This window comes from Rutidosis leptorrhynchoides, chromosome 7, assembly GCF_046630445.1.
Source record: "Rutidosis leptorrhynchoides isolate AG116_Rl617_1_P2 chromosome 7, CSIRO_AGI_Rlap_v1, whole genome shotgun sequence".
NCBI classification, from domain to species: Eukaryota; Viridiplantae; Streptophyta; class Magnoliopsida; order Asterales; family Asteraceae; genus Rutidosis; species Rutidosis leptorrhynchoides.
In genome coordinates this window covers 32226897-32240342 of record NC_092339.1, presented here as the reverse complement: position 1 = coordinate 32240342, position 13446 = coordinate 32226897, and positions in this window count along the sequence as shown.

Sequence of the window (13446 nt, the reverse complement as noted above, 5' to 3'; positions counted from 1 at the left end):
AATTTCTAAAAATATTTAAAATTGAAGGATAATGGGGAAAATTCTTTTGTAAGAATTTAGAATGCGTAAAGAGATCTTCTGTGATTTTCATCAGAAATTGAATCATCTGGATTCTTTGGGTATAAGTTTAATCCTTGTGATTTGTCAACAGTCTCCTTCATGGTTTACTGACTCCGTTTTTTAGTTCCAAATCTGAGCTTTTTCAACATTTCCTTCTTTATTATCAAGCTTTCGGTCATTAAGACCATCTACGGCTTTTGCTGCTTCATCAGCATTCTCATATCTAAATCATTGGTTATCGATCAGAGGTGTTTTTCAAGAGTTTTGAAGGATTTGAGAGCAGATTGTAATCGTCAAGATATAAATGATGTTTAGGATGAAATCAAGTGGCAAACTTGAAGAAATGTTTAGTCTAATATGTTATAATCAATATTTTAATACATTTTAATTGTCCAATGTTAGTAGTCCAATGTTAGTAGTCCAAATATAGTACAATAGTTTAATATATAATCTTAGAATAATCAAGACGTATTGTATATGTATTGCCCAAGACTCAATCGTGACCCATTGTACAACTATTGTCTTAGAATTAATCTAAACGTATTGTGTACATGTGCCTTACGATTTATCTGACATATTGTATAGCTATTGTCTTAACTAACCAAGATTATATTATTTTGTCTCAGGTTTAACCATGACTAGTATATTACAAGAAAATAGTCATGACAGATATAGGAACAGTTAGCTAGGATATTGTTAGCGTGAATTCTTAACAAAATTTTACATACATAATTAGTTTGTTTCTAATCAATTTTATTTTGTCCAATATTCTCTTCATTATGCCACCTGTTAAAACTTGACTTGGATTCTGATCTGTCGAAATCAGAATATGGAATTGAATTTGAATGAAAGTGGTTGCTCGTTGGTGAACGAATACATATATTTGTGGATGTAGGGAGGATAGTTAATGACTGTTGAATCTGAATTGAAGAATGCACAGTGTAATGTATTAATGTGAAATCTAAATATTTCTCGGGTATTACCTACCCGTTAAAATATTCTCATCATTAACAGTTTGTACAAAAGAACCTTTGATGTAGAACGATACGTAGAACGAAGATAAATGATGTAGAACAATATGTAGTACGAAGATCATGCTCGATATATAGATTGTGGTGTTGAGGCATGTGATGCGGATGTTGTTGTTGGTGGTATTGGTGCTGATGCTGGTGGTACTGTTGGTGTCGGTGATGCTGCTGGTGCTCATAAGTTTTGCACCATATTCTCCAAAGTCACTACTCGGGCGCGAAGCTCGTTGACTTTTTCTATTACACCGGGATGATTGGCGGTTGGAACGAGCGGATGAATAAGGTTTAGAATTTGAGATATAATATAGTCGTGGCGAGATATCCAGAAAATAAGAGTGAAAATAGTGTTTCGGACAGGTTCACCGGTAAGTGCTTTAGGTTCTTCGCCAAAAGGGAAAGTCGGTGGGTGAAAGGGATCACCTTATTCTTGTCTCCAATGATTAAGTCGACTATGAACCCATTCCTAATTCATCCAGAATTGATGATGGTTGATTGGTGGATCCATACCAGACACACAGCTTTCGGAGCTCAGGTGGATATCCATATCGGAATAGCTGTCAGAATCCGAGGAACTCGAACTAGTTGCAGAATCTATCTTGTCGGAATAGCTGTCAGAATCCGAGGAACTCGAACTTGTTGCATAATCCATCTTGTACAATCAGGGAAATGATTTTCGATACAAAATAGATTATAGGACTTAGATTGGTATTTTTCAATACATAACTTACATATGTATATATAATACCAAAATTCCGTAAGTTACGGAGGAATCTTCGGAAGATGTGAGGTAAAGTTTACCGTAATAGATGCGCTAAGATATGTATTCGTCCATACACTATCGATGCAATAAATGCAGTAAGACATATCTAGACTTAATAATGATAAGCAGAAAATTTCCGACAAGAAATGATAAGCAAAACTTTTGACATGCAGACATGGTTAAAGTCCAGACTCACTAATGCATCTTAACAACTATCAGTTAGACACACTAATGCAAGACCTGGTTCGCTAAGACCAACTCTCTAATATCAACTGAAACAACCCGCCTAAATCCACCTGGATGAATACAATAACATCTGGTCCCATTGCGAGGTACTGACCTCTATATGATACGTTTTACAAACATTGCATTCTTTTAAAAGACAAACTCACTTCAAATATAACCTTTTGATACAAATGATATATGTTTCCTGATATGAATGACTAATCTATCATAACAATCTTTTTGAAATCAAACGACTTGAATGTAACGTCTTTTGAAATATGCATGAACGACTCCAAGTAACATCTTTAAAATGAGCAAATGCACAGCAAAAGATTTCTTTAATACCTGAGAATAAATATGTTTTAAAAGTGTCAACCAAAAGGTTGGTAAGTTCATAGGTTTATCATAAACAATAAAATTCAGTAATTTTGATAGACCACAAGGTTTAAATATGCATGGCACAAATAGGTCCGTATCCTATACCCACCTGTAAGTTACCTTACCATTTTTAAATACAGTACACCTATCTCATGTACGAAACCATTTTTCATAAATCTTAGTAACCGTACACATATCTCGTGTACAAAATAACATACACATAACCTGTGTATAAAAATCATTCTCTCTCTATATATATAACTTTGCTTGGTAACCGACCTTAACATATAAAGCGCATAAAGAATATCCCCAAAACATACAGGCATAATGCAATCAGTATGATAAATACAGAACCTCTCGTCTGTTTAAACAGGTATCTCCTGTATAATAATATCCTCGAAGTACTAAAGCATCCATAACCTGGATGGGGTTTGTTAGGACCAATAGATCTATCTTTAGGATTCGCGTCAATTAGTGACAATTATAATAAACACTAATTCTTATGTTACCAAGCTATAAAAATCAGGGGAAATATTCGGTATAATAACCTACAGAACCTCTCGTCTGTATAATAATTCTTCGAGGAATGTTTTTCTTGTGTCTATCTCGTCAAACATTTATAAAAGCATTTCATGTATTCTCAGCTCAAAAATATATATTGCAAAAGCATTTAATAAAAAGGGATCAAATGAACTCACGATACGATATTTTGTAGTAAAAATATGCATACGACGAAACTGAACAATGCAGGGTTGGCCTCGGATTCACGAACCTATATCAGTAATATATATTAACACGTATAATCGTAATCGGACAAATTATATATTATATCTTAAATTATATATCTTATATATTTAATTTGTATTTATATTTAAAATAATTAATATTTATATAGTTATATATATATATATATATATATATATATATATATATATATATATATATATATATATATATGATTAGTATTATTTTCAAAATCAATAATTTATTATATATAAATATTTATATAAATAATGTTAATACATAATTATATGTAATATTATTATAAGTATATTTTTTATATACATAGTATTTATTTGTTATAAAAATAATTGTAATGATAATAATAATAATGATATTAATAATTCATTTAAATTATATATTAATTTTAATTTTAGTTATTTTCATAATACTTATAATAATAATAAGAAGTAATCTAAAAATAATAACAACAACAACAATAAGAATAATAATAATAATAATAATAATAATAATAATAATAATAATAATAATAATAATAATAATAATAATGATGTTGATGATGATGATGATGATGATGATGATGATGATGATGATGATGATGATGATGATGATGATGATGATGATGATGATGATGATGATGATGATAATAATAATAATAATAATAATAATAATAATAATAATAATAATAATAATAATAATAATAAGTTTACTACCTTAAAAGGAATTTAAAAGCTTTCCCCAAAAAAATGCCACAGCCCAGGCTCGAACCCGTGACCTCTCGGTAATCAAACACTTCAAACCACTCCTCTATCTGTTACTTTCTGAATTAATTCACAGCTTAAATTTATTTAACTCATATTCGTCTGACTTCTTCTTCTTAATTAAAACAAAACCCAGAACTATTCAACATCATCAAAATCATCATCTACTTCATAATCAACACCTTCATCATCATTCAGTTTCTTCCTTCTTTGTCATCATAATCATAGTCACATAATCGTTATCATCTTACCTCATTATCATAATCACTCGCTCACTATTCATCATCTTCTTTATGATCACCATCATTTCACACGTTTAATCATCATTTCCGTTAGTCTCCACCATCATCATTATCATCACCTTCGATACATCAATTATGTCACTGTTCATCATTTTTTTTATCATCATTGTTACTGTTCCAGGATAACAGATGCAGCAGCAAAACCTTGGTGTTGGGTTGCGAAACTAAAACAGAAGCATACAGTAACTGTCGGCGGTGGTTTGTGGTGTTTAAATGGGTGGTCTTGGTGGTGGTTTAAGGTTGAAACAGAAACATCACAGGAGGAGAGTGGTGGTTTACAAACAAAATAAGAGAGAGAGAGAGAGAGAGAGAGAGAGAGAGAGAAAGAGAGAGAGGGAGATGTAGTGACCCGAACTTTTCCATGTTTATATATATTAATTGAGATTGATATTTACATGATTAAATGTTTCCAACATGTTAAGCAATCAAACTTGTTAAGACTTGATTAATTGAAATATGTTTCATATAGACAATTGACCACCCAAGTTGACCGGTGATTCACGAACGTTAAAACTTGTAAAAACTATACGATGACATATATATGGTTATATATATAGTTAACATGTTTTTATTATAAGTATGTATCTCATTAGGTATTTTAACAATGAGTTATATAAATAAAAATGAGACTATTAATTTAAGAAACTCGAAAACGATATATATAACGATTATCGTTATAACAACGTCTTACTAGGTACATATGAATCATATTAAGATATTGATACACTTGTTTAATTATGTTAAATGATAAGTAAATATATTATTAAGTGTATTAACAATGAAATACATATGTAAAAATAAGACTACTAACTTAATGATTTTGAAACGAGACATATATGTAACGTTTATCGTTGTAACGACATTTAATGTATATATATCATATTAAGAGATATTCGTACATCATAATATCATGATAATATAATAATTTAAAATCTCTTTTGTTATTATAAACATTGGGTTAACAACATTTAACAAGATCGTTAACCTAAAGGTTTCAAAACAACACTTACATGTAACGACTAACGAAGACTTAACGACTCAGTTAAAATGTATATACATGTAGTGTTTTAATATGTATTTATACACTTTTGAAAGACTTCAATACACTTATCAAAATACTTCTACTTAACAAAAATGCTTACAATTACATTCTCGTTCAGTTTCATCAACAATTCTACTCGTATGCACCCGTATTCGTACTCGTACAATACACAGCTTTTAGATGTATGTACTATTGGTATATACACTCCAATGATCAGCTCTTAGCAGCCCATGTGAGTCACCTAAAACATGTGGGAACCATCATTTGGCAACTAGCATGAAATATCTCATAAGATTACAAAAATATGAGTAATCATTCATGACTTATTTACATGAAAACAAAATTACATATCCTTTATATCTAATCCATACACCAACGACCAAAAACACCTACAAACACTTTCATTCTTCAATTTTCTTCATCTAATTGAACTCTCTCAAGTTCTATCTTCAAGTTCTAAGTGTTCTTCATAAATTCCAAAAGTTCTAGTTTCATAAAATCAAGAATACTTTCAAGTTTGCTAGCTCACTTCCAATCTTGTAAGGTGATCATCCAACCTCAAGAAATCTTTGTTTCTTACAGTAGGTTATCATTCTAATACAAGGTAATAATCATATTCAAACTTTGGTTCAATTTCTATAACTATAACAATCTTATTTCAAGTGATGATCTTACTTGAACTTGTTTTCGTGTCATGATTTTGCTTCAAGAACTTTGAGCCATCCAAGGATCCATTGAAGCTAGATCCATTTTTCTCTTTTCCAGTAGGTTCATCCAAGGAACTTAAGGTAGTAATGATGTTCATAACATCATTCGATTCATACATATAAAGCTATCTTATTCGAAGGTTTAAACTTGTAATCACTAGAACATAGTTTAGTTAATTCTAAACTTGTTCGCAAACAAAAGTTAATCCTTCTAACTTGACTTTTAAAATCAACTAAACACATGTTCTATATCTATATGATATGCTAACTTAATGATTTAAAACCTGGAAACACGAAAAACACCGTAAAACCGGATTTACGCCGTCGTAGTAACACCGCGGGCTGTTTTGGGTTAGTTAATTAAAAACTATGATAAACTTTGACTTAAAAGTTGTTATTCTGAGAAAATGATTTTTATTATGAACATGAAACTATATCCAAAAATTATGGTTAAACTCAAAGTGGAAGTATGTTTTCTAAAATGGTCATCTAGACGTCGTTCTTTCGACTGAAATGACTACCTTTACAAAAACGACTTGTAACTTATTTTTCCGACTATAAACCTATACTTTTTCTGTTTAGATTCATAAAATATAGTTCAATATGAAACCATAGCAATTTGATTCACTTAAAACGGATTTAAAATGAAGAAGTTATGGGTAAAACAAGATTGGATAATTTTTCTCATTTTAGCTACGTGAAAATTGGTAACAAATCTATTCCAACCATAACTTAATCAACTTGTATTGTATATTATGTAATCTTGAGATACCATAGACACGTATACAATGTTTCGACCTATCATGTCGACACATCTATATATATTTCGGAACAACCATAGACACTCTATATGTGAATGTTGGAGTTAGCTATACAGGGTTGAGGTTGATTCCAAAATATATATAGTTTGAGTTGTGATCAATACTGAGATACGTATACACTGGGTCGTGGATTGATTCAAGATAATATTTATCGATTTATTTCTGTACATCTAACTGTGGACAACTAGTTGTAGGTTACTAACGAGGACAGCTGACTTAATAAACTTAAAACATCAAAATATATTAAAAGTGTTGTAAATATATTTTGAACATACTTTGATATATATGTATATATTGTTATAGGTTCGTGAATCAACCAGTGGCCAAGTCTTACTTCCCGACGAAGTAAAAATCTGTGAAAGTGAGTTATAGTCCCACTTTTAAAATCTAATATTTTTGGGATGAGAATACATGCAGGTTTTATAAATGATTTACAAAATAGACACAAGTACGTGAAACTACATTCTATGGTTGAATTATCGAAATCGAATATGCCCCTTTTTATTAAGTCTGGTAATCTAAGAATTAGGGAACAGACACCCTAATTGACGCGAATCCTAAAGATAGATCTATTGGGCCTAACAAACCCCATCCAAAGTACCGGATGCTTTAGTACTTCGAAATTTATATCATATCCGAAGGGTGTCCCGGAATGATGGGGATATTCTTATATATGCATCTTGTTATTGTCGGTTACCAGGTGTTCACCATATGAATGATTTTTATCTCTATGTATGGGATGTGTATTGAAATATGAAATCTTGTGGTCTATTGTTACGATTTGATATATATAGGTTAAACCTATAACTCACCAACATTTTTGTTGACGTTTAAAGCATGTTTATTCTCAGGTGAATATTAAGAGCTTCCGCTGTTGCATACTAAAATAAGGACAAGATTTGGAGTCCATGTTTGTATGATATTGTGTAAAAACTGCATTCAAGAAACTGATTTCGATGTAACATATTTGTATTGTAAACCATTATGTAATGGTCGTGTGTAAACAGGATATTTTAGATTATCATTATTTGATAATCTACGTAAAGCTTTTTAAACCTTTATTTATGAAATAAAGGTTATGGTTTGTTTTAAAAATGAATGCAGTCTTTGAAAAACGTCTCATATAGAGGTCAAAACCTCGCAACGAAATCAATTAATATGGAACGTTTTTAATCAATAAGAACGGGACATTTCAGTTGGTATCAGAGCGTTGGTCTTAGAGAACTAGAAAATTTGCATTAGTGTGTCTTATCGAGTTTGTTAGGATGCATTAGTGAGTCTGGACTTCGACCGTGTTTTCTTTAAAAATGATTGCTTAACATTTTTGTTGGAAACTATATATTTTTAACATATGAATATTATGTGATATATTAATCTCTTAACGTGTTTGATATTATGTGATAGATGTCTACCTCTAGAACAAGTCCCATTGACTCACCTAATAATAATGAAGAGTCAAATGTAAATTGGAATGATTTGTGGACTGATTCACAAGTTCCCGAAGAGGAACCGGAAGAAGAGTCGGAATCGGAAGAAGAATCGGAACCGGAAGAAGAATCGGAACCGGATGAAGAAATAGAACCGGTGGGGGAAATAATAAAACGGTTAAGTAAAAGAAAATCCTCAACCAACCGACCAAAGTTAATTATGGTCAATGGTGTTTCCGCCAAGGAAGCAAAATATTGGGAGGATTACCAATTCTCCGATGAATCGGATTCCGACGAGAATTCCGATGATGTTATAGAAATTACCCCAACTGAATTTAAAAAGGCAAAAGAAAATAATAAGGGAAAGGGCATAAAAATAGAGAAATCTAATTCCAACCCCGATGAACTTTATATGTATCGTCAACCCCCGAAGTCCTTAAGTTGTAACAATGACCCGGGAACCTCTAAACCACCAGGTTTTTCTAAACCAATGTGGACAACGACGGCTCGTATTAGGGGAACATCATATATCCCTAGAAACTTGGCAAAACGAACCAAAACCGAAGAAGAAGAAACGAGCGAGTCGGAATAAGATAGTTGTATTCGTGTGGTGTAATATATGGAATATAGTGTTCTTATGCTTTATGATATATGTAAAAATTGCTTGTATTAATAAGTATTTTTTTTTATGAATCTAACTCTTGTCTATTTTACAGTTTAAAAACACAAAATGGATAGACAACCCAATATTTTAAGAGACCTACCCGGAGATATGATTGATGAAATCTTGTCTAGAGTCGGCCAGAATTCTTCGGCACAACTATTTAAGGCGAGATCAGTTTGTAAGACATTCGAAGAACGTTCCAAGAATGTCTTGGTTTATAAGAGACTTTCGTTTGAAAGATGGGGGATATCACATTGGGAAACCCATAAGTTACGATGTGTTTACTTTGACGCATATATTGCGGGGAACCCAAATGCTATTTTACGCAACGGGTTAAGAAATTATTTTGACTCAATATATCCGAATATTGGACTTCGTGATTTAGAAAAAGCGGCTAACATGCAACATAAAGAAGCATGTTATGCTTACGGATTAGTAATGTTCGCTTCTCACCAAAGTGAGAACAAGAACATCGGGCTACAACTATTAAACAAAACGTTTCCACAAGTGACGGAGTCGGTAATTGGGGTAAGAAATGAGGTTTTTAGATTATTACGGGACTGTTGGACATTACGTAACCCTCGTCCCTTTGATGACGTTACAACACGCTGTCTTATCAACGGCCATAACGGTTATGTTGCACAAGACCAAGGATGGGAAGTAGTCCTAGTAAAACCAGAATGCATGACTTGTTTCTGGACGTATGAATTACGTGTCTTTATTGCCTTTGCTGAACGACTTGTGTACTAGCTAGAATTGTCTTCACAACTATCTTGTATCAAAGTTATTGTGTGCTATATTTCATGCTTTATGTAAAATAAGCGGTATTGTAAGTTTGTAAAATATTGTATAAAAGTTTGAACGCGAAATATTATTATAATCAGTTTTTCATATAGAATTGTAGTAGTTGAATTGTATATTAGCTACTAAGTATGAACTTAACGGGTAGGTACTACCCGAATTTAAACTTATAAAACGCTAATATGAAGAAAAAGCTTTTATAAATGAGTTCATATTATGCTACGAAATACTATTAACTACTCTTAATATTCTGTATGATTAACTTGTTCCATTTAACTATTTTGAAGGAAATGGCACCGACTACTCGACACACCGTGAATATGAATGAAGAGGAATTCCGTACTTTTCTAGCTTCAAACATAGCCGCAGTACAGGCTGCGCTACATACCAACAATAACCTTGGATCTAGCAGTACAGGAAATCGTGTAGGATGCACCTACAAAGAATTCACTGCCTGCAAACCTTTGGAATTTGATGGAACCGAAGGACCGATTGGATTGAAACGGTGGACCGAGAAGGTCTAATCGGTGTTTGCCATAAGTAAGTGTACTGAAGAGGACAAAGTGAAGTACGCTACGCATACCTTCACAGGTTCTGCGTTAACATGGTGGAATACCTATCTAGAGCAAGTGGGACAAGATGATGCGTACGCACTACCGTGGTCAGCATTCAAGCACTTGATGAACGAGAAGTACCGTCCCAGAACCGAGGTCAATAAGCTCAAGACAGAACTTAGAGGGTTACGAACCCAAGGATTTGATATTACCACGTACGAAAGACGATTCACAGAATTGTGCCTATTGTGTCCGGGAGCATTCGAAGATGAGGAAGAGAAGATCGACGCGTTTGTGAAAGGATTACCGGAAAGAATCCAAGAAGATATAAGTTCACACGAGCCCGCCTCCATACAACAGGCATGTAGAATGGCTCACAAACTAGTGAACCAGATTGAAGAAAGAATTAAAGAACAGACTGCTGAAGAGGCCAATGTGAAGCAAGTCAAAAGAAAGTGGGAGGAAAACGGTGATAAGAATCACCAATACAACAACAACAGCAATTACAACAATAATCGCAACAATTATCCCAACAATCGCAACATCAATCGCAACTACAACAAACGGCCCAACAACAACAACAACAACAACAACAACAACAACAGCAACTACAACAATCATCCCAACAACAATAATAACCGTAACAACAACAACAATCAGAAGCAACTATGCCAAAGGTGTGAAAAGAATCACTCGGGGTTCTGCACCAAATTTTGCAACAAGTGTAAAAGAAATGGTCATAGCGCGGCGAAGTGTGAGGTCTACGGACCAGGGGTTAATAGAACGAAAGGAACAAATGGTGTCGGAACGAGTAATGGCGGAGCAAGTAGTGTCGGAGCAAGTTATGCCAATGTAGTTTGTTATAAATGTGGAAAACCAGGCCACATTATTAGAAATTGCCCGAACCAGGAGAACACGAATGGACAAGGCCGTGGAAGAGTTTTCAATATTAATGCGGTAGAGGCACAGGAAGACCCAGAGCTTGTTACGGGTACGTTTCTTATTGACAATAAATCTGCTTACGTTTTATTTGATTCGGGTGCGGATAGAAGCTATATGAGTAGAGATTTTTGTGCTAAATTAAGTTGTCCATTGACGCCTTTGGATAGTAAATTTTTACTCGAATTAGCAAATGGTAAATTAATTTCAGCAGATAATATATGTCGGAATCGAGAAATTAAACTGGTTAGCGAAACATTTAAGATTGATTTGATACCAGTAGAGTTAGGGAGTTTTGATGTGATAATCGGTATGGACTGGTTGAAAGAAGTGAAAGCGGAGATCGTTTGTTACAAAAATGCAATTCGCATTATACGAGAAAAAGGAAAACCCTTAATGGTGTACGGAGAAAAGGGCAACACGAAGCTACATCTTATTAGTAATTTGAAGGCACAAAAACTAATAAGAAAAGGTTGCTATGCTGTTCTAGCACACGTCGAGAAAGTACAAACTGAAGAAAAGAGCATCAATGATGTTCCCATTGCAAAAGAATTTCCCGATGTATTTCCGAAAGAATTACCGGGATTACCCCCACATCGATCCGTTGAATTTCAAATAGATCTTGTACCAGGAGCTGCACCAATAGCTCGTGCTCCTTACAGACTCGCACCCAGCGAGATGAAAGAACTGCAAAGCCAATTACAAGAACTTTTAGAGCGTGGTTTCATTCGACCAAGCACATCACCGTGGGGAGCTCCTGTTTTGTTTGTCAAGAAGAAAGATGGTACATTCAGGTTGTGTATCGACTACCGAGAGTTGAACAAACTTACCATCAAGAACCGCTACCCACTACCGAGAATCGACGACTTATTTGATCAACTACAAGGCTCGTCTGTTTATTCAAAGATTGACTTACGTTCCGGGTATCATCAAATGCGGGTGAAAGAAGATGATATTCCAAAGACTGCTTTCAGAACACGTTACGGTCATTACGAGTTTATGGTCATGCCGTTTGGTTTAACTAATGCACCAGCTGTGTTCATGGACCTTATGAACCGAGTGTGTGGACCATACCTTGACAAGTTTGTCATTGTTTTCATTGATGACATACTTATTTACTCAAAGAATGACCAAGAACACGGTGAACATTTGAGAAAGGTGTTAGAAGTATTGAGGAAGGAAGAATTGTACGCTAAGTTTTCAAAGTGTGCATTTTGGTTGGAAGAAGTTCAATTCCTCGGTCACATAGTGAACAAAGAAGGTATTAAGGTGGATCCGGCAAAGATAGAAACTGTTGAAAAGTGGGAAACCCCGAAAACTCCGAAACACATACGCCAGTTTTTAGGACTAGCTGGTTACTACAGAAGGTTCATCCAAGACTTTTCCAGAATAGCAAAACCCTTGACTGCATTAACGCATAAAGGGAAGAAATTTGAATGGAATGATGAACAAGAGAAAGCGTTTCAGTTATTGAAGAAAAAGCTAACTACGGCACCTATATTGTCATTGCCTGAAGGGAATGATGATTTTGTGATTTATTGTGACGCATCAAAGCAAGGTCTCGGTTGTGTATTAATGCAACGAACGAAGGTGATTGCTTATGCGTCTAGACAATTGAAGATTCACGAACAAAATTATACGACGCATGATTTGGAATTAGGCGCGGTTGTTTTTGCATTAAAGACTTGGAGGCACTACTTATATGGGGTCAAAAGTATTATATATACCGATCACAAAAGTCTTCAACACATATTTAATCAGAAACAACTGAATATGAGGCAGCGTAGGTGGATTGAATTATTGAATGATTACGATTTTGAGATTCGTTACCACCCGGGGAAGGCAAATGTGGTAGCCGATGCCTTGAGCAGGAAGGATAGAGAACCCATTCGAGTAAAATCTATGAATATAATGATTCATAATAACATTACTACTCAAATAAAGGAGGCGCAACAAGGAGTTTTAAAAGAGGGAAAATTAAAGGATGAAATACCCAAAGGATCGGAGAAGCATCTTAATATTCGGGAAGACGGAACCCGGTATAGGGCTGAAAGGATTTGGGTACCAAAATTTGGAGATATGAGAGAAATGGTACTTAGAGAAGCTCATAAAACCAGATACTCAATACATCCTGGAACTGGGAAGATGTACAAGGATCTCAAGAAACATTTTTGGTGGCCGGGTATGAAAGCCGATGTTGCTAAATACGTAGGAGAATGTTTGACGTGTTCTAAGG